The 21,628-nt window shown below is 35.2% G+C and overlaps 1 long non-coding RNA gene across 10 annotated transcripts in view; it reads left to right on the forward strand.

Moving 5' to 3' along the window:
• Window positions 1-21,628, forward strand: part of LOC121484759 — a 42,739-nt gene that overhangs the window by 17,060 nt on the left and 4,051 nt on the right. For 2 of the 10 annotated variants that reach the window (XR_005986101.1, XR_005986102.1), the window contains 6 exons: window positions 7,728-7,819; window positions 9,221-9,329; window positions 12,852-13,012; window positions 15,379-15,424; window positions 16,969-17,152; window positions 21,473-21,572. This is a non-coding gene — a long non-coding RNA (uncharacterized LOC121484759). Of the gene's footprint in view, window positions 1-4,626; window positions 4,731-7,727; window positions 7,820-9,220; window positions 9,330-12,851; window positions 13,013-15,378; window positions 15,425-16,968; window positions 17,153-21,472; window positions 21,573-21,628 lie in introns of all 10 variants that reach the window. The other 8 variants (XR_005986097.1, XR_005986096.1, XR_005986098.1 and 5 more) reach the window with 6 other exon arrangements.

A 21,628-nucleotide genomic window follows, 5' to 3' on the forward strand; every position in this document is an offset into this window, starting at 1 on the left:
CTTTGTAGAAGGGGTTTGGAGGATACATGAAATGAACTGAACTTCTCAGACATTTCCTCATTATTGGAGATTTCATTTGGGAAAGGAGTTTGAGGGATAGAAGATCCGTAAGGTGTAGAGGAGAGGACAGGTTACATGGATGTATAATTCTAAATAACAGCCATATAACATTTTCTTGAATTCCATATACCAATTTAGAATGGCCTGCTCAGTAATCTTACCTGGATATTCCATGGGAACCTGTCATATTCCAGTCTGTCTTGAACCCATCAACTTTCTGCTTCTCCTCCCCAGGCCTATTTTATTTCAGTGGTTTCCTGTCTTAGTTAATTGCATCTCTATCTACCTGGATATCTAATTCAGAAATTTGGAGTCATTCTTATCACTTGTTGCATTTCAGTATCTATATTAATCAGATACTTTGACCAGTTGATGGCCTTTCCATATGCTTTTCTGATCTATCCGCCTTTTTCCATCCATAACAGTAGTGTTTAGTTCCAGCTTTATAACTTGGTTGGACTATTTTCTCAAGTGTCTGTAACCAATCTCATGACACCTCTCCAGCCCAGTGGGATGGCAATCATATTGGGCAGTCAAATTGATCTTTTAAAATGAACATGTCTGTCCCATCCATGAGGAATTCCTTGTCTTCTATAGGAAAAAAAATTAAATCTCTTAGCTTAGGAGGAAATATTTGTGCTTGTATATGTACAAAATCTCTCTGGAAGGGAAAAAAACAAAACAAAAAAACATTGGTTGCCTATAAGGAGAACTGGGTAGTTGATGCATCGGGCTGGGAGGAGACTTTCCACCCTATATCATTTTTGTAACTTTTAAACTTAGAACCATGTAAATGTGTCAAAAATTTTAAAAGGAAATAAAAATTCCTTAGCTGGGTGAAATAGCACAATGTCAGAAATTTGCAGAAGAAATAAAACCACAATGAGAAAAAAAGGAAGAAAGAAAGGAAAGAAGAGAAAGTTTGGATAGGCAAGAAAAGAAAAAATTTGGTAAATGTATCTGAAGGCTGAGTATATTGCAGATTATTTTTTTTTTTACTATTCAATGTTCTATAATAATAATTTAAAGATAAAAATAAATCCCCAACAGCCCAGGGTGGCTCAGGGGTTTAACGCCACCCTTGGCCCAGGGCTTGATCCTGGAGACCCGGTATTGAGTCCCACGTCGGGCTCCCTGCATGGAGCCTGCTTCTCCCTCTGCCTGTGTCTCTGTCTCTCTCGCTGTCTCTACTCTCTGTGTCTCTCATGAATAAATAAAATCTTTAAAAAATAATTTAAAAAAATCAATCCCAAGCTTAGCCTACAAGGCATGTCATGACCTATACTTTGCATGCCTTTCTATGAGCTGTCCCAGCCCCTCTCCATGCTGTCTTACTTATGTTTCTCTGGACTAAATCCCTTTCTTTCTCATACCCATGGCTTTGCATATGCCAGTTCTTTTATTGGTAATGTTCTTGCCTTCCTTGCTTATTCCTCCCTATTCTTGGGACTTTAGCTCCTCAGCCACCTCTGCAGAGAAGCCTTTCCTAGAGTCCTCTTCACTTCTTCCACCAAGAGCTATGCCCTCCCTTCTCTAAGCTCCCATGGTACTCAGCACTGACTTATTTTTTGGTTCTTACCACATTGTGGTAATTGGCACAACCCTTAGAAGCCAGCAAACAGGGCACCTCCTATAGGCTCTGTACTTTACAAGGCTCTATGGGCCCTCCTCTTGCTACATCTTGTCCTAGATCTAGGAGTTTGTGGTAACAGCAAGGTGTGACTACCTGGAAGTTTTTCTCTCTTATACTCCAGATCCTAAGACCTCGAATTTTTTCCCCCAGGCATTTCTTTCTCTGCTATCAGTGCTATAGTTACCAATATAAAGCCTCAAGGGGAAATTTTTGGTTTTCCAAAAAGCAGCAAGTAGTAATTTCAGGAAAAGTAAACTGCAGCTTAGATATACTAAAGCTATTTGAGAAAATACAGATTTTGTTGTTTCTGCTGTTACTGTTTTATTTCTCTTCCTTCTATTTTATCTACAACAGAGAAGACTTTAGGAAAAATAAAATACTTGCCTTCAAGAGTAGGTGATGCCGGAGTGGGTCTGGAAGCTTGTACTGTTGGTAATGGAGGTGGTAAGGCTGGGCTTTGTCCTGTGCACACAATGTAGGAGTAGGTATTGACAAAAAAAGGATTAACAAATTTAATATCCATGACTAAAATAGCTAGATCTCTCCCCAACATGCATAATTCATAATCCAAAGTATAAATTCATATTATTATGCAATAAGAAAAGTGTTATTAGGTGAGATCTTTAAGTGGATACATACACAGGTTCCGTTATCTTCAGAGCCATTTCTGAATATATTACTTTTCCTAGATGTATATACAATGTTAAATATATCTATTGGACTTCATTAATGGAAAATCTACATGCAATCAAATAAAGCAATTTATTTTCAATATGCACTTTAAATTATGGAAACTAAAATCACAGAAGCTAAGAGGACTCCTAATATAGAGAAAAATCACCATTTTTTTTTCATTTAACTAAAAATTCTCAAATGATATAATAGGGCAATAAAAGAAGGTTAAAATTCATGGGCCTTTTGATATTGAACAGGTACATTTTCTTCTGCCAAAATAAATGACCTGCAGTTAAGTAAATAATGGGCCAGAGGGAAAATATATTCAGTTTTATAGAGTCTTGAAAGGCTCCCTCAAGTCTCTGGGCTTATTATGAACTGTATAAAAACCCACAATCGTTTCTGAGTGCTTCCTTATCCCAAGTGATTTCTTTAATTAACCCAAACCATCCAGGCCATGAACTGTAAACATTAACTAACATATGATCCCATATGAAATGCTTGCAAAATGTTTTATCATTAATTTTCATTCCACAAATTTCTGCTGTGTGTTTCTTTTAAATTCAGGAATTGATGTGGGCATATGCACCTTCTAAAATCTCACTGACAACTAGATATTATCAACTGTCAGCAGACCTGCCTGCTTACTGGAAGATTTCCTTTTTTAGAGTTTGTCAAAATTAGTTTGCTCTGGTGAATTGTGGATTAGCAAGCAGAGCAATTGAAGTGGCACACATACCACCCTCTGGGGTGGTGAGAAGGGAAGCATCCCAGACCCTCATGCCAAAGAGAAGTCTCCATTCATTATAGAATTTCCCTACAGTTGTTAAACTCACCCAGGTTCATTCTTGAGCATGTTTGAGTGTGCATAAAAGCACATTGTCTCATAACATACAGGCCAAATACCTCAAAAAGTATCAATCCGTATTCTTATCATTTTTTTTCCCTCCTGAGAGCAATATTCGATGGAAACATATTGCAACGTGCAAGTTCTTCTTTCAGTGTACACAGAAAAGATGAGGCTGGGAACTCTAAAAAAAGTTTGATCTCCTTTATTTTTCCCTAGCTAACATTTATATATTGTTTAATCTGTGCCTAGAGCAATCCCAATCAGTTTTTGAAATATTATGTTATTTAATCTTTGTAAGATCCTTAGGGTGTAGGTGTAATTTTCACTTTACAGTTTGAAAACTAAAGTGACTAGGTTTTCAGGCCATTCAGCAACTAAGAAATGGAGCTGAATTTCCATGTAGGCTCCAGATTTGGGGTGCTTAAAGCCTCTTTAAAACTTCCTAGGGCCAGAAAAGGGTCATCTTTTATAAGGGAATCCATGACTGCCGGTGGAACTAATGCATGAAGCTTCCACGCTGAACCCCACCTTCTTTGTAAGTCAAAGGCACATATACTTGTAAATATCCATTCCCAAGTCTTGCTTGAGAGCTATTCTTGAAAAACTATTTCTAAGGTTGGTTGACATTTTGTAGCTCTTAAATCCAGGAAGAATCTAGATTTAGGGAGGAGCCCATTAAATGATTAAAGTTTAAAATCCAAGTGGCCATGAATATAAATTAATTGTTTCCAAATACTGAGGCTTTCAAAAATATCTTCATAGAATGGTTCCTGTTCAATCTAAGCCACTTTCTCCTTGTCATATACTTTCATGAACAGTGGTGATGCAAAATCACAGTCCTTTATAGTCTCGATAAGCTTTTTAGAAATTTATTTCAAAATGAAATTCTTTCTAGGGAATTATTCATATTTTGCACTCGAAAATATTTTTAGCTTTTCTGGGAGGAACTATGAAGTCACTATTTTATTTTAAAAACATTTCAATGAGCACTTATTATGTGCCAAGACCAAAGACGTTAAACCCCAGCCCTGCCTTCAAGAAGTTCTCAAATACTGACTAAAACAGATTTAGATCAATATAATAGATTGCTATAATATTAGCGTGATGATGAGAAATTTATTTATACAGAGGGGATGTTGCAGAGAGATCCTTGGAGGAGGTTAACTGTAACCTGTGTTTAAAGATGTAAAATGAAAAAATAAATAAATAAAAATAAATATGTAAAATGAGTTTGCCAGATAAAGAAATGGGAATAAGGGATTCCACACAGAGAGAATCTGGTGAAAATAAGTCATGGAGGCCAAAATTTGGAGGACTCCTAAAGCAAACAAACTGGTGCAAAAAATATAATATCTAGTTTATATCAAATTCTCTAAGACGGTGACCAACTGTGTTATGCTTCCCACAGTGGCTGACTGCACCAGTGTGATGCAATGGAGACAGTGAGGAAGTAGGACCATAAGAAAAAGAGAAAGAAAATCCAGATGTCTTCCTGCCTCCATAGTGACAGTTGTAAGTCACCCTGGCAAGGGAATTATTAGCTCAAAGCAAATTTATATTGTGGTAGGGAGCACCCAAACAAATCAGATATGTCATCCTTGAGTATGACATGTGACTTAAAGAAAATTCTTCTTTTATGTCTAAATAATGTCAGAGAATATTCTTGAAATCATAGACCATTTTATATATGAATAGGTACATTATATAATCAATAATGCTTATGTAATGTTATACTAATAATAAAATTTTATAGTCAAGAGGGCTGCTGAGTATAAAGACTGTATGTTTAGGGTCAAGTGGTAAGAGCTTCACCTTCATCACTTACAATCTGGGAAAACTTGAAAATCTCATGAAGTATTCAAACCTCAGTTTAGGACTTATGAAATGAGGAGAGTTTTTAGGGCCGTTATGGGGATTCAGCAATGCAGCATCTAACACAATAAATACTCCAAATACTAATTTTTTCAATAATGAATTTACAATTTGTATCCCATCTAATTACACAAGAAGACTCGAAATAGATTTTGAAAGTACATGAACAAAGATATAACAACAGGTAAAATTAAACTTGACAGAAATAGCAGAACTCATTTACAGGGAAGAAGCTTATAATTTTATTAGGAATATATTCCTTTGCAATTCCTGAGGATTGTTACTTTCTGAAGGAACGATTTAGGTTGTTGAAATTTATGTTGGGACTCTAAAGGTGCCCTTCATTTTACAAGCTATTACCTGAAAATCCCTCTGACATTCAAACATAGTGAATTGGCTTTATTTTTTTTTTTTCCTTGAGTGATTTGGACTGGCTTATTTCCATAATACCTGAATGGCGTGTTTGTAAGCTGCCAATATTTTATTGTTCTGAGTTTTTTCTCCCACGAATCAATTTGATTGTTTTTGGTTTAGCCAAATTCCACTGGGAATAGTAGGCAGTGTGCATTCCTTCTAATGATCTAAGTTACCAATGTTTTCTTTACACTGCTGGAAATGATGCATGGAATTACTTGAAATCTCAAGTCAAGTAGGAGGCTATGGGCTGAATTCAGATAATATAAAGTAAAAAACAATTCACTATACTAAAATTTAATTCATCTGGTTTCTTTATCAAAAGAGATTCCATACAACATTTCTATACAACTAAAACCTACCCCCTACATCTTGAAACAAATGTTGAGGAGATGTTTTTCTCTAATGCCTGATAGAGATTTAATTCCTTAGGCTACTATTGCATTCTCCTGGAGGTACTGAGTATGTCCAGAAAATTATAAACTCCTTGAAAAACCTTTGTACTGCCAACAATGAGTAGTGATGGATTCTGGGATAGAGATGGTGTCATTCTAGCAAGTGACCATTGAGTTAAAATTCATTTACATTTGAAAAAAATCATTTACATAATGTGCACAATAATTACATATTCCTATCTCATTCTGTTCTTTCAGTTTCATAATAATCAGTAGTGAATCTATGACTAACAGTGAAGTGGGGAGATCTGAATTTAATCGAAAATGATGGTCAAGTTTGTTAAAGCAATAACATTAGTTGTATGCATTGCACAAGGTTCCTAGGCTGAATGTTTTCATAACATGTAGAATAATATTTTTAAAGTTTGGAATTGAACAAATAGGAAAATTATGTATAGTTTTATATCTTAGACTGAGTCATGTGATTGTGCTAGTGTCCTTTATTAAAAGTAGGGACATTTTGCTCTCCAGGTTTCCTTACTGAGTGTCTTTCACTTGCCATGCACTTTTGAGAGAGGAGTAGAAGGAGTTTGAGTATCAACAATTCCTCCCTTTCCCATCCCATCTATTAAACAAAAATTTTAGACCCCTCATATAATAATCCTAAATTTGTGAATTTGCCTCTGCAATGAGGACCTCACCAGTAAGGAACCATCTGAAGAAGTTCAGGACTTCATATGAGGTGGGTGGATCAAGGAGGTATTTACTCCAGTATAGGCATCTCTATACCTGCCACTTATGAACTGTTAAATTCTACACAGCTACTTTGCATCCCTTATACATGATCTCATGGAGAGGGTACTCAGGAAACAGGCAATTATTCCTTAATAGGTCTTAGTTGTTTCAAGGACTTAGAGAACAATATATCTCTGCCCTAGCTGGCTTGTTGTAAGTGTTCATGGGCATATTAGTGCAAATGAAATCACTGAGGGACCACAGTGAAGACAAAGACCTTTTTGTTATAGAGCTTATGTTAGAGATGGAGGGAGACAGGTGATCAACAAGCAAGACAGATCATTTTTGAGCTCAGGAAAGTAGGGACATCAAAACAGAGTGGTGAGGCAGACAATGCCTTGGGGAAAGAGATGGTGCTAAATTGGACAGAAAAGGAAGAGTAGGGCCACCATGAAGGAGGATTCCACTAACCTCTGAAGCTTTGTGCAAATTAGAAAAATGTGTCCATTCTGAGTGTGTGGAGTCCATGGTGGCAAGATTTGACTAGGAAAACCCACTTAGTGCAGAATTAAGACTCAGCTCTTTCCTAGGCAGTTGCTGCTCCAATGCAGGGCATGTTGTCTCAGGGTGGAGGAATCAGAGTAAGGAGTCTTTGTGTAAGTACACAAACTGCACAAATGCAAGACATAGGAAGTGGCTCTACCTCTAACGAGAACACACTAGAGCTCTGACTTGAATACAGCAGAGCAAACGTCAGAAAGATCTGTGACAAAAGGATTCTTGACATGGTAAAGCAATGCCAAAAGCCAAAGCTAGGGACCAGCCTGGCTTGTTTAAAGGTCATTGATGATGGAGAACAGAAATGAGCTCATATCAGAGTCTTCTAGGCTGTTCCAGCAAGTTTAGATCTGTCCTAAGGGCAGTGGTAAGCTTTTGTAGGGTTTGAGCATGGCATGTAGGTTATGACAGGCAGCAAGAGACCAGGTGGAGACAACTGAAATAACCCAGGTGAAGAAGTGATGTGGACTTACACTAGGTGGACTGAGGTTCATCATTCATGCAATAAATATTTATGGAATGCCTACTTTCGTAGGATATGGAGTTACAGCAGAGAACAATAGAGACAAAATCACCCATGCCATGGGGCCGAGATTCTAGTGGATGGAGACAAAAAGTAGCAACTAAGTAAGTAAAATGGAAATAAGCATCCTATGAAAAATCTATCAAGAAAGAGTAATAAGGAAAGCTATTCTGAGTAATGGTGGCATTTTTAAATATACGATCTATGAAAACCACAGAAGTTGTAGGTAAGTGGATGGAATCAGAGTACCTTTTGACATAAACACAATAGGACTATTCAATGAATTTAATGTAGAGAGTGAGGGAAAGAAATCCTTTGACCTGAGCTTCTGGGAACAAATGAGAACACTCAGATAAGGGCAAGGAATTTTCCATTTACCCAGCTAGGTGCCATTTATGGACTAACTGCTTAGTCATTGTTGTCACTTGGATTATATTGTTTTCAATTTTGCCAGAGGTCTTATGTAGAGGACACTGAAGTAGAAGCCATAATTCCTTTATTGGGTTATTCCAATAACATCTCATTGGCAAGTAATTTTCAAGTTTTTTTTATGATTTTAGAAAAGTTTTAAGCAAATGGATTATTTAATATAAATTGGCTACACGACCCTACTATAAGGGTTTTAAAACACCAAAAGCTTCAACTTCTTAGATCAAAGAACCTCCTCCAGGCCAAAATGTTTCTACTGGAAAGGTTTCTTTCCATCCTGATAAAAAGCTTCCCTAATATTTCCATGTGTTATATATTTGCATATTCACTTTGATGGAAAGCATGGAATAGTAGCCAAATGCATATTTCATACATTCTTTTGATTAAAAATGATAAAGGTAATATCAGTGTTTTTTCCTCTTCATCTCCAATTTATGAAGTAGAAAAATTTTCCATAGAACAGTCAACTAAAGAAAGGAAATAAGATTGATTTCAGATCATATGGTTCTTCTATTTATCCTTATACCTTGATTATGACATGATATCTGATGTTTGGGACCTAATAAAAATAGGGGCATAGAATCATGCTCATAGAGTGTTGAGGTGTAGGAGAGACCTTTGAAATCAACTATTCTAACACCCTGATTTTTCAGATTAAAAAAAAAATTGGTCCCTGGAAGGATAAATAGCTTAACAAAATCATGCATTGAGAGCAGATCCAATTTAAGATTAAGGTTTTTTTTTTTCCACTCCATTTTATTTTTCTATTTATTTAATATCTATTTGGAAGGCCAAGACAAATGCCAATTATTTTATCTATTGTCATTAATGATTCATAACCCTTGAAAGATCTGTAAGTATTTACTTCAGACTATAAAGAGTTTTATCGTTTTCTTCAGTGATTATGCTTTGTTTAACCTTAATTAGATGCTGAATTGACCTCCAGTGGCCCATCAAAAAGGCTCACTACTTAAATCAATCTTTTTGTTATCTGACCTCATTTCCACAATTCTAGATAGACTTTCAAGTAAGAGGCTTCAAAACTCTCAGTATTACCATTTCTTTGCTTTTCTTAGTTTCTTCTAGTTATCCGGACCATATGTATTTCAAAACCACAGCAAATTGTATTTGCACACAAAATCAACCGAGGGACAGACAGTAAAGATGGAAGAAAGAGACAAATAGGTAAAACGAACTACACATTTTTCTTTTCGTGCAAAGGTCAAAGCTGGGAGGGAAAGAGATTAATGAGGCAAGTTAGATGGACTGCAGTCTCAATTAAAAGAAATAAAAATAAAAACTCAGAAAGCACTCATGCACTTAGAATACAAATATCCTACTTGCTATCTAATCAAAAATCTCTAGAATTGCAAATTCTTAATGATGAAACTTCCTAGAACCTGGCTTATTCTAGTAATTCCTCAAAACTTGGCCATTTTATCATCTCCTTGATTCTCTTCCATACAATCCCCTTACAGCTGCATATGCTCCCAGAGCACCTAGGATGCACTTTATCTTCTATTCTTCAATGCATTCCTTCATTTACAAGTTTGGGCTTTCCTTCCTTCCTTTTTTTTTTTTTTTTTAAGTCTTCACTAGACTATGAGCAACTTAAGGACAGAGTTTGGAACAATATATACTTGGGTAGGAGAATGAATAATTAAAGAAGAAAATGAATGATTAACTGAATTAAGTGAATCAGTGAATGTTACTAAATGCTACTCTGTCAAACTGTTTCTAGAACATTTGCATATGAAAAGATAGAACTATAGTTTTTTTTTTTTAGTTCTTGATCATGTACAAAATACTTCCAACAAAATAATGAAATTTTATTGGTTTATTTATTCATTTTTTTTATTTATTCATTTTTTCATTTTAAAATCATTTATACTTCCAGACCAAAGCATTTTCTTTCTGTGAGAATCAGTACCTATTTTATGAATGGAACAACAATCTTCCCATGAAAGTGAAACATTTAATGTGTTTAACCATGGCTACTGGGAAAATAGTGAGCTAAAGCCCAAAGATAAGAAAATGTAGCTTCACTAAGTAGTTTAATCAAGTTATAGCACTTGCAATATATTCTGAGTATCTACAGGTCTCCTCAAGTGGACAGAAGACTATTTAGATTATTCACTGAGGTATTTTTCAGCCCAAACAATTCCACACCTATAGATTTAACTTGAATTAACTTGTTTTAGTGCCAAACATTGAAATCTAAAGACGTTGAACAACTTGTAAATTCACCTGAGTGACTTATAAGTAGGATTTATATATGCAGATTGTCAGTGCTGCTCTTTGCACAGTAGTATGTTGTCTTTGTGTTTTTCATTTATTTTAGAAATAGTATAAAGAGACACGGAATGAATAAATGTATAAAATTTAGAATAATCAGCACTAAACAATTTCAATTAATTACAGATAATCATTATATTGTTATATTATGCTTTAGAACTCTATAGTCAATGATATCATTTTATAATAATTTAAAAGACAGATATTAAATGCAGTGCTCTGTATTATAACAAAGTGATATTATTAATGGACATTTTAAACCTTGTTCTATTGGAAGATAACTTAAAATACAAATAATACATCTGTTATGTTAATTCAATATTCAACTTTATAATGAATTCAGATTAGGTCTCTGAGATGTTGTTTTCCAGTGTCAAAAATATCTAATATGCTTTACCAAAATGGAGATGCCTACTTTCTAAGGTGTTGAGTAGTCAGAGAAGCTGTAGTATAAAAATGGCTCATCTTATTAGAAATCAGCTTTTGCAGTATTATTTATAATAGCCAACATATGAAAACCACTCAACTATCCATCAGCAGATGAATGGATAAAGAAATGGAATCTATCTATCACCTATAGAAAAAGAGAGAAGGGAGCATTATTTAGCCATAAAAAGAAAATTTTGCCATTTGCAGCCTTAGGGATCGACCTTGAGGTTAATATGCTAAGTGGAATAAGCCAGTCAGAGAAAGACAAATATCATATGATCTCCCATGTGGAATTTAACATTATAGAATTCATAGATGCAAAGAACAAATTGGTGGTTGCCAGAGGTGGGGGGTGGGGGGGGAAGAGTGGGTGAAATGAGTGAAGATAGGCTAAAGGTACAAATTTCCAATTATAAGATAAGTCCTAGGAATGTAATGTACAGCAAGGTGACTATAGTATTGTTTGTAAATTGCTAAGAGATTAGATCTCAAGAGTTTTCATCATAAGAAAAAGAATTGTAACTATGTGAGATAATGGATGTTAACTTAATTGTTTCACAATATATACATATAGCAAATCATCATATTGTATACCTAAAACTAACATGATGTCAATTATCTCAGTAAAACTGAAAATAATTAAAGGAATCTAAATAGACTCTATGCTTTAGTTAATTTTTAAGAAAGAAATCGACTTTTTTCCCCTGGCAAATATTTAAAATGTTGTACTTATGTATGAATGTTAAGTACATAGTTGAGTAGAACTAAAAATGTATGTATAGTTTTCAAGATTTTGTCATTTATCTTTAACTCAAAATCAAAATTTTGAGTTAAAATCAAATTGAGTCAAAATCTCGAGTTTCACTTAAATCCCTCTTCATGCCCTTCCTCCCTCACACATTAACATACTAACAAATAATAGGCTATCATTCATTTAACTTAATTGACCATTGTTTTTGATGCAAAAGAATCAGTTCTAAAAAGGTTGTTGTTTACCAGCCAGGTAATTAACATAGCATATATCTAAATATGAGTACATTTAATGTGTTATAATCTCAAATCAAAAAATAATAGTTCAGGCTTTATAGTCAGTATTACTTTTCAGAGATCCAACACACTACACAGATTTACTCAAAGACGGAAAATCAAGCCACACCAAATCATTGATCACTGGGATTGTGAGTAACCAGGAAGGTGAGGAAATAAAAGAAAGGATGGCTCCCAAGACAAAATCATTATATTTACAGATTGTACTAAAATAATTTACAAGTAGAATAACAAATTCACTCCTTAAGAGATAGGAGGCTTGACATTTTTGTAAACTATCTAAACATGAAGAACAAATAATGGCTCCTTCTGTCTCCTATCTTTCTGGTTGTTTGACTTTAGATTTTACCAAAGGGGTTATTGACAGAGAGCAGCTGGCACAGTTGATTGCTAAATCAATTCCTAACCTGCTTGAATCTGTTGTTTCATTCTCAGTAACTTCAGGACCCACCAACAACCTTAGAGATAAATTTATTCTATGCTCTCCTCCATCTCAACCTGCTGCCACTCTAACCATTAAGAATAAAATAAGCTTAAAAATCTAATCATGTAGTTAGGTGATATTTTATGAGGCCTATGGCCAGTTTAGAATCCCAGGAAATTTAAAAGTAAACCATATCCAAGATTCCTTCAGGATTTTGGTGACAAGCCACTTGCTTGTCACCATTTGCTCTTAGGTATGAAATCCCGGTCCCCAGATTCCTTTCACTGACCAACCAACGAAGACATCTGAAAGTTACCAGCAGATTGCCTGCTTTCTTTGGCAGTTGTATTGACAACATTTAGGAGTGCGTGTCAAATTTGCATTGTATGAGAAACAAAGATTGTTTTTCTTAAATCATACCACTTACAAAACAGAATGAAGGGAAAAAAAAGAAAGAAAACCTAAGAGGTAGTGACCCCCTTTAAAAAAATATATTTTCTCTCTTCTGTTAGAGACAATATCCAGCCATCCAGACAAACTCCAAAACTTCTTCTTGGTTCAATTTCCTAATCTATGAGATGGAGTTCCTAGGTTCTGATAAGAACTTCATCAATGAGATGATCCATGTCCACAGTTGAGCACAGCACCCGGCCTGGCATTCCATTAGGACTTGGTAAGTGGTAAATCTTTCCATTGTCTTCATCAATGCTGTCATCATCACCTGAGATCATCCTCAAAAATCCTTAAAGGGTAAATAGCTGCAAAAAAGTATGTGTATGACTGAGCTTTCCTTCAGCTCCAGGAAAGTCACTTTAACTAAGATTCTCTGTGACTTTCCTTTCTCTTTACCCTAAAATGCAGAGACATACTTTTTTAAGCTATAGCATGGCATTTGAAAAAAAAAAAACAGTGCTGCTTCTCCTCTACACAAGGATCACGTCCATATAAAATAAAATCAATTTGGCACTTTTCAACCACCCTGTTTAGCTATTTCCACACCACATAGGACTTGGCAAAGGGAAAGGATGTTGCAACTGTCCTATCCTTTCTCTCCACTTGTGGGAAAATTTCTTTTCTTTTCCTTTTTTTTTTTTTTTGTTTAATTGTCTCTGACACATGCAAATATTCCATGTTCACAAGCAATTTGAAGAGATATGAAAAGCCTAAGGACGAATCATAGAGCCAATTAAAAAGAGACCTTCTGGTTTTGGAATTTATCTCAGGAGGAGACAAAGGATTTGTCATTTTGTTTTAGCAGAGAATTTTCTACCAGGTGCTTTAAAAAAGATGATAAAATTCCACACCTTTTCAACTACAGGCATATAACATAAGCTGAAATATTTCAATACTTGCACTTGATAGATAAAGGATAAATGGTAACATGTTAATAATTACTGTTTAATAGGCTTAACACCACAGTTAAATTCACAAATATGTTCTCCCTTGAATGACACATTTGGAAGCCATCCAACTTCTCTTCCTGTTTTAAATTGTTTATAATTGATACTATTTTGTCATTTAAAACAATACACACTGCTTATCCAGTGTCTGCCAGCAGGCTATTTATAATTATACAAGAAAAAAATATTCCTCCGGGAGAAAAATCATCATTAATACAATCCCATCATAAATATTAGAAAATGGAAACTGTTTACATCTTATGCAACTGTTTTATAAAAGAGTATTAAATCATCAGGTTGTTTTTTACAGGATGTTTCAATATGACAATATTGGTTCTTTTTCTCTATTTTCCCTCACTTTCTATATGAGATTCTAATTTATACAAACAAGTTTTAGCCACTAAATACACGCTCGTTACGTAAACACTATGGATGATTACTATAGAAAGTGATTTGTAGGTGACAGTTTTTCTTTCAGGAAAACTGCATGCCAACCACGAAGCAGAAATATTGAATAAAATAGAGTAGTGGGAATTTAAGAGATGTAATATAAACAATTAAGTGTGAATGACAAAAGATAGGCACTAAAGTATAATGGGGTCTAATTTGAAAGGATGTATAATGATGCAGATGACATGCATATGATATAACTTTGTTCAGTTTTTCCTCTGTATTGATTTCTCATTTGGTATTGTCAATTAATATAGAGTACACATACTTCATCTTATGATTATTCTGCTCCCCTTAGAGTGAAAAACTTGGCTACCTAAATAAAAATAAGTAATAAATTCGTTGTAAGCAATTAATAGCAACAATCACAATGAGGCTGAAGGTAAGCATTGAAAAAATACCAGGACCACACCTTTATGAAGCCTATCCTAAGCTCTATGGCCCTCCCCTCTTTAGACATTTCTTATGAGTGTAACCTGCAAATATGATTTAGAACTTCATTAGTATCTTTTCCCATTTTCCTCCCCTACCTGTTTTATACTGTTCATTGCTTTCCTTATAATAATCTGAGTAGCTTGTTGTCTCCTTCTGCTTTGCAACTCATGTTATGACCACTAGTATTGAGTATATACTATGGATTTAGTAACTCTTGGGAGACTGATTAATATAGAATGACTGAGCATATTAACTGGGATGTTGATGAGTATATAAATAGGCAAAATATATTCTCTTCAAACGTGGTATAATTATTACTACCATCTGGTAAGAATGGTACTATTTTGTCTTAAGCTAGACTATTTCAGAAAACCAAAATGTAAAATATGAAAATGTAAAGTACCGCTAGAAGAGCAGTCATAGTACTGACCAAAAAATGCTGAGCAAGCATTGAACATCAAAATGTTGAAATTGGTAACATTTATGTGAATATTTCAAAATTAGTCATTGTCTTCATCTTGCACAAACATCCTGGCACAGGGAAAAACGGCCATGGATGAGGAATCATCTATAAGTCTCTGAAAGCAGTCATATCAAACTGCTTAGTTCACAATTAGTTCTGTCAAAATAGCTATGGGACATACTTATTATTTCCATGTTTAAATTAAATCCTGCTTAAGAAAAGTGGTAAGAACTATATATTTACTTGAATGGTTAGAAAGAAAGTCACGGATTCTCTATTCTTTGTCTACAGGGCCGCCCAAATGAACCTTGGAATAGCAGGAGGGGAATATATTCACGTAATTACTGGAATGCTTTTTTAATCTGCACTCTTGCATATGAACTGACAGATAAGATTATTACAAGACATGACACATTAATAAATAACACCTAATTAGTTTGATAATTCTTTGATTAAGCCTTAATTTTCCTTGCTTTTCATGCAGCAATTCAAATGACTCCGTATTATTTGTTCCTTTTTCAGACTATTTTAGAACATGCTTTGAATAGTCTCAGTGGGTTACCTGAGGAGGAATTTATTTTTGTCTGACAACAAGTCCGTGCCATTAACAGTGACAAGGCTAGACCAAAACGATACTTGAATCAAAGTTTCCTCACTGCAGATACTCCTCTAAAATCTAGCACCACTTTCAAAAGGGTAGGAAGCATGTGAGAAGAATGACACAAGCCTTTGTTTTGTTCTTTTTAAATGGACACAGAGAAGTGAAGTCATCGAACTCGATATTATGAGGACATCAGTCTTTTTATTTACTAGCTTTCTCCCCAAACCTGCAGCCTCTTCATCACTACAAGGCTGCTTGAGAGAGAACAGCAGCGTTAGAGGAATCACAGCCACTCAGAAGTGCTCGGATCTACGTCTGTGTACATACCGGCTATTTATAGTGATGGGAATGTTTCGTGGATGGATTGTGACAAATATGAAAATCTTATACATTTACCTTGAACATTGCCCACCTTCAGATAATCAGAATCAACCCTCACGGGGATATGCCAAGTCCATGAACTATGCACACCTGTGATTAAGCATAGGATTTCTCCCCTTCACTTCACCACTTCGTTCTAATGCTTTATGCGGCCTACAGTTTACAGACACGTGTCGCAAACCAGTCTTTGTTAATTCTGAGCCTCTGTCTCTAGAGATACCACCAGTAACTCCCTTAAGAATCTTTATGCGGGGCCTATTTGCAATGCTCAGAAGCCTGTCATCTTCTTAAATAACAAGATTATTTCTAGGAATGAGTAAAGAGGGCTGCTCTGGGATGATCATCAATAATTTTTGTCATTGAGATAAATATTAGGCATCATGAATTTAATTCAATAAACGTACCATGGATTTGGCAAAACATAAGCCAGGAGGGATTTAAAGCAAATTTTTCTTAAAGGTATGTCCAAGGCAGAAAACAAAGACTTGCTAGGGAGAGAATGGTAATCATACACGATCATTAAATCAGAAAGACACAGGGAGGGGTGAGAGGAAAAGCACAATTTTGCTGTATTTGGACACAATCACCAGCCCCAACACCGCTACAGACATACATGATGCTTATGCTTGTCAGTCAAGCAGTCTTTCCAGTGTGTGTGTGTGTGTTCATGACTGAATCCACATGTCAACTCTAAAAAGTAATGTCTATGATCCCACTTTAAAGGATAAGTAAGCACCATGCATATTTGTTCACTGTTATATCCCTAGAATCTGGCATAGGACCTAGAATTTACCTAAAATACACTTCAATCAAACTCATTCTATGTATTTAATGCAAGATTTTTCATATGATCCTCAATATCACAGTGTGGATTATGTATTTTTGCCCACTTTATGTAGGGGGTAAGACCAAGGCTGGAAGACAGCAGATGGCTACAGTGGGCAAAATTAGTGTTACAGATGATTTGTTGCTGTGGATCCGAAAAAAACGTTTTCCTCTCCCTAACACAATTCTGCTGGTAACAACTCATCGATATGTGCTCAATGACCAAAGAAGAGCCCACACGCGGAGAGCCCGGGACCCGTAAGTGTGCTTTGACCCTTTGCAAATGTGTTTTGTCACAACCTTATCAGCCTCCTTTGACGGAGGAGGAAATGAAGGCTGAAAGAGATTGGTTAATTTGACTACGTCTTATTTCAAGCAAGTGGCAGGGCCTAGAATTGAAACCGTGCTTTCTGGCTGTGGAGTCTATGCCTAACCACCTGATTTCACCGCCTGAAATGTCTGTGTGTGGCTACCTCTGAAGATCAAAGCAAAGTTGTGCAAAACAACAAAACTCAGCCAGAGAAGGAAAGGAAATCATTGCTTCTTTCTAGATGATGGCTCAGTGGCTCAGTTCCAGCACTTTTTTTGTTTTTACTACACTATGTTTTTAATAAATAGTCACACATATTTCACCCTCCTCATTTATCTCTTAACTTCATTTGAGTTTCTACCACCTGTGTGAACTTTGATTGTCAAAACAGTTTGTAGCATTTTGAGTTGCAACACTAATTTCGTAAGTTACTTGCACCCAGTCCCCATGACCACCTATATGAACAATGGCCTAGTAAATTTGCCCTTTCTTCCTTTAAAGCCATGTTTTTGGTTTATCAGCTTTTGCAATATTTCATAAACTTTACTCCATTTTTCAATCCTTTAAATCCCTATCTGATCACACTCTCTGAAACACTGGTTTCACGTCATTGTTCTGCTTAAAATGTTTCAAAGACCCTCTTCCGCTCCAAGTTTCAGCTTGGCCTGATTGACCGAGCAGCTGTAATGTCACCACAAACTTATCCACTTCTTACTTTGCTGATGTTTTCTAGTCATAACTTAGCTTGCTGTCAATCTGATCCCCTCGTCGTTGTACAAGCACATCAATTTCACACGCACTGGCATGTCACGTCCCTGTTCATTTTCTCTTCCATTCATATACAAAGCAAGGCCTGTGTATTCCTTTAAGCTGCATCAAATACTAATAATCCATCCTTCAAGTCCTAGATGTCTTTATCTCCCCTGACATCAGGAACCACAGATGTCTCTCTGAAACTTGTAACAATTAATATCAGTATTATGCTCAATCTCTCTGCCAACTTTAACCTTTTCCTACCATTTATTAGTTCCTTTTTCTCTTTCAAATACTCATCCATTCCACTGGTTAAAGTTAGAGATCTTCCTTTAGCATTCTTACATCCCCTACTGTGCTTGGTTGGGGACTGCAGATCATGAAGAAGGTATTCAGTATCTGTATGCCGACTTCTTTAACTCACTCTTTTGGCAACCTCATTTCCACCATTGACCTCTCCCTGAAACTCCACATTTGGTTGTCTAACTGCAGATGACTTCAGAAGTTGTTATGAGAATTTAATGAGTAAAGTGTGTGAAAGTACCTGGTATGAGCCTTGGTATTTAGCAGGTGCTTGACAAACGATGTTTGGAGGGGAATCTCACACATATTCCCCTTTTGCAGCTGAATAGCAACTGTGGCTTTAAGAACAGAAAAGGTATCCAAATCTCCTATGTCTCCAGCCCTGCCCACTCCTGTGACTTTTGACCCACTCTCCTCCTTTAGCCCCTATTTGGGTTTTTTTTTTGTTGGTTGGTTGGTTGATTTGGTTTAGTTTTTCAGGCCAACAACCTCTGAAAAATCTTACTTTCCTCTCCTTTGGTATTTGTGATAATAAATCCCATGATTCTACTGCTGTGATATCTCTAAAATCATCTTAATCCTCTTTATTACATCTCCCAAGATCAATCTTAACTTCCTCTCCTTAGACATAGCTCAACTGGTCTTTCCAATTTCATTCCCTCCAAAGCTTCTTGCACAAATGTTTCCAATTCTGTTTCTCTTTCTAGGTTCCCTGAGTGTCAATCGGAGTGAGCCACTTGTAGTTGTGCATCTATACCTAAAAAAGCAGGAAGCTTTGGGCTTTAGAATTAGTCAGGCTGGGTTTGAATCCCCTGTCTGCATGGTGTTTGACTTGGACAAAACACTTAAATTCTCTCTACCTCAATTCTCTGTTCTATAAAACAAGGTTGATGATAACACTCTTCCCAAGTTTTATAAGGATTAAATAAGATTATTTTAAGAAACTAGCAGAGAATAAATACTCACCAGCTGGTAGTCACAAAAGAACATTTCAAGATAGTGTGATTCTGTGCCTTAAGTGTTATCCCTTCAGCCTTTATATCTTTATCCTTAAATTCATATAGACATAGTCTACCAATGTCTCAAGACGCATTTCCATTTTTCTTTTTCCATAGGATCTTCTCTGATTTTTCACACCAAAAGCATTATCTTTATTGCAGTAAATTTTCATAGTAAAAGAGAAAGGAAAAACATGTGGGGAGAGAACATGGGCATGTAGTTTCTCATTTCATCATTTTAAAAACCTTAAGAAATATATTTTAATAAAAAACTGAGACTGAAAAAAAATTAGCAGAAGAAAAGTATTTAAATCCTGGCTTGTGTGACCTTCACATTTATGTTCTCACTATTGATTTTCAGTGTGCCTATCAGAGTCTATTGAAGCTAATCTTAGTTTTTTTTTGTTTTTTTTTTAATCTTAGTTTTTGAGGTTTGGTTTGGTTTGGTTTTGAGCAATTATAACTACTTGTAGAGACTGACTTGTCTTATTTTTTCTTATAGGTTTTCCAAAGGGCAAAGAAAAATATTACTTATTTTTTTAAATAGAATAAAATTATAAATTAAATGTAGTTTTTTTATAAACAAAATTATAAAATCATTTAAAAATTCATTATAACTTGTAATTACCATGTAGCACCATTGGACAATTTTGGAAATCCAGGACACATGATGGAATCTATATTATACTGTTTTTCCCCCCATCTTGAACATTTCAATCTCATCAACTTAGGAATTATTTCATTATTACTCATCAATTATTCCTAACAATGCTAAAAATGACTAAAATAATAAGAAAAATAGAAAAATGATGCAGTTGCTTGGAAGGATGATGCAACTGCAAAATAAACCATCATTATCTCATCATTATTCAGCTTCCCTGCTGTGACTAAAGTAGTGCATCATCATTTGAGAAGGTATAAAAGAAGTCTGGAAACATTTGTATGGTCTACTTTTAGTTTCTTTGAACACAGTTTAGAATTTAGAAGTTCTATTTTTCATCTATAGCTGCAAAGAGAAGAAAATCAACCGAAGAAGGTATTTCAGTTACTAAAATCAGGAGATGAATGCAAAAAGAGAGATAACAGTATACTAAACTTTAATGATTAGGGTGAAATTGAAATTGATCATTCAAATGAAATCTCAGACCATGAATTTTCAGATAGCAATGAATTTTCTCAAAAATCAGCGAGTGAGGGGATCCCTAGTGGCTCAGCGGTTTAGCACCTGACTTCAGCCCAGGGCCTGATCCTGGACTCCCAGGATCGAGTCCCGCATCAGGCTCCCTGCATGGAGACTGCTTCTCCCTCTGCCTGTGTCTCTGCCTCTCTCTTTCTGTGTGTCTCATGAATAAATAAATAAAATCTTAAAAAAAATAGAATCAGTAAGTGAATAATTCATTTCAAAGGACAAAAAGGAAATATAGTATTCTCATTCAGTTAGTCCTTCAACCATGACCTTATCACTCAATATTTTGTGCAAGAATCTAGCCTGTCTCATTTTGTTAGAAGGGTATGTTACAGTACTTTTTCACCTTTTATAAAATCTGTGTGAGAAAATTTGTAGTTTTTAAGTGCACAAATGCTAAAGAAAGGTAAAAGCAGGTATCAGAATGAAATCAATAATGTATAAATTAAAAAATCATTGGATTTATAATTTTAAAGAATGTTTATAAAGCTAAAAAATGTCTCACAGTGATGGGATGGAGATGATATTGTCTTCTCAATGAAATTATGAACCTCAAAGATTTCAAAAATTTGCTGCATTTTTGAAATATAAATTCTAAAAGAACCAGAAATAATATTGTGCTAGAACCTATTAGAGATGTGTTTGAAATCTGGAATTAGTATCTATTAGATGCATATATGACATGTTTATGCATGATAAATAGATGTGAAGTTAGTTCATTTTGAAGATATTTCCAATTTGGAGTATATATACATTCAAAATCAGAAAACTGATTAAATAAACTTTTAGCTTTGCTGTATTTACATTTATATCACAATTTTCAATATCCCTTCATCCTTACTTCTATGAACCATTTTTAAAAATGATTCAAAATATTAAAAAACATTGAGAGGTCCAAGTGGTAAGTGGAGATAACTATTGTTCTTAGTATATTGAGATGATCATGTACACTTTCTAAACCTCTATTGCACTTATCAACTTATCCCTGGTTATAAAGTTATTTATGCTATGTCTTATCTCTTTTCTAGGCTATCAGCTAGCTAAGGGGATTCAACAAATATTCATTGAGTTAACATCAAAACTCCCAAAGCTTTTATTTTGTGAAGATAATTAGATGTTCGAACTACAGTAAGTATGTTTTTATGGAACAGTACTTTTTTTAGAGAAAAGTAAAGTAAGGCTGA

Source organism: Vulpes lagopus, chromosome 2 (assembly GCF_018345385.1).
Source record: "Vulpes lagopus strain Blue_001 chromosome 2, ASM1834538v1, whole genome shotgun sequence".
NCBI classification, from domain to species: Eukaryota; Metazoa; Chordata; class Mammalia; order Carnivora; family Canidae; genus Vulpes; species Vulpes lagopus.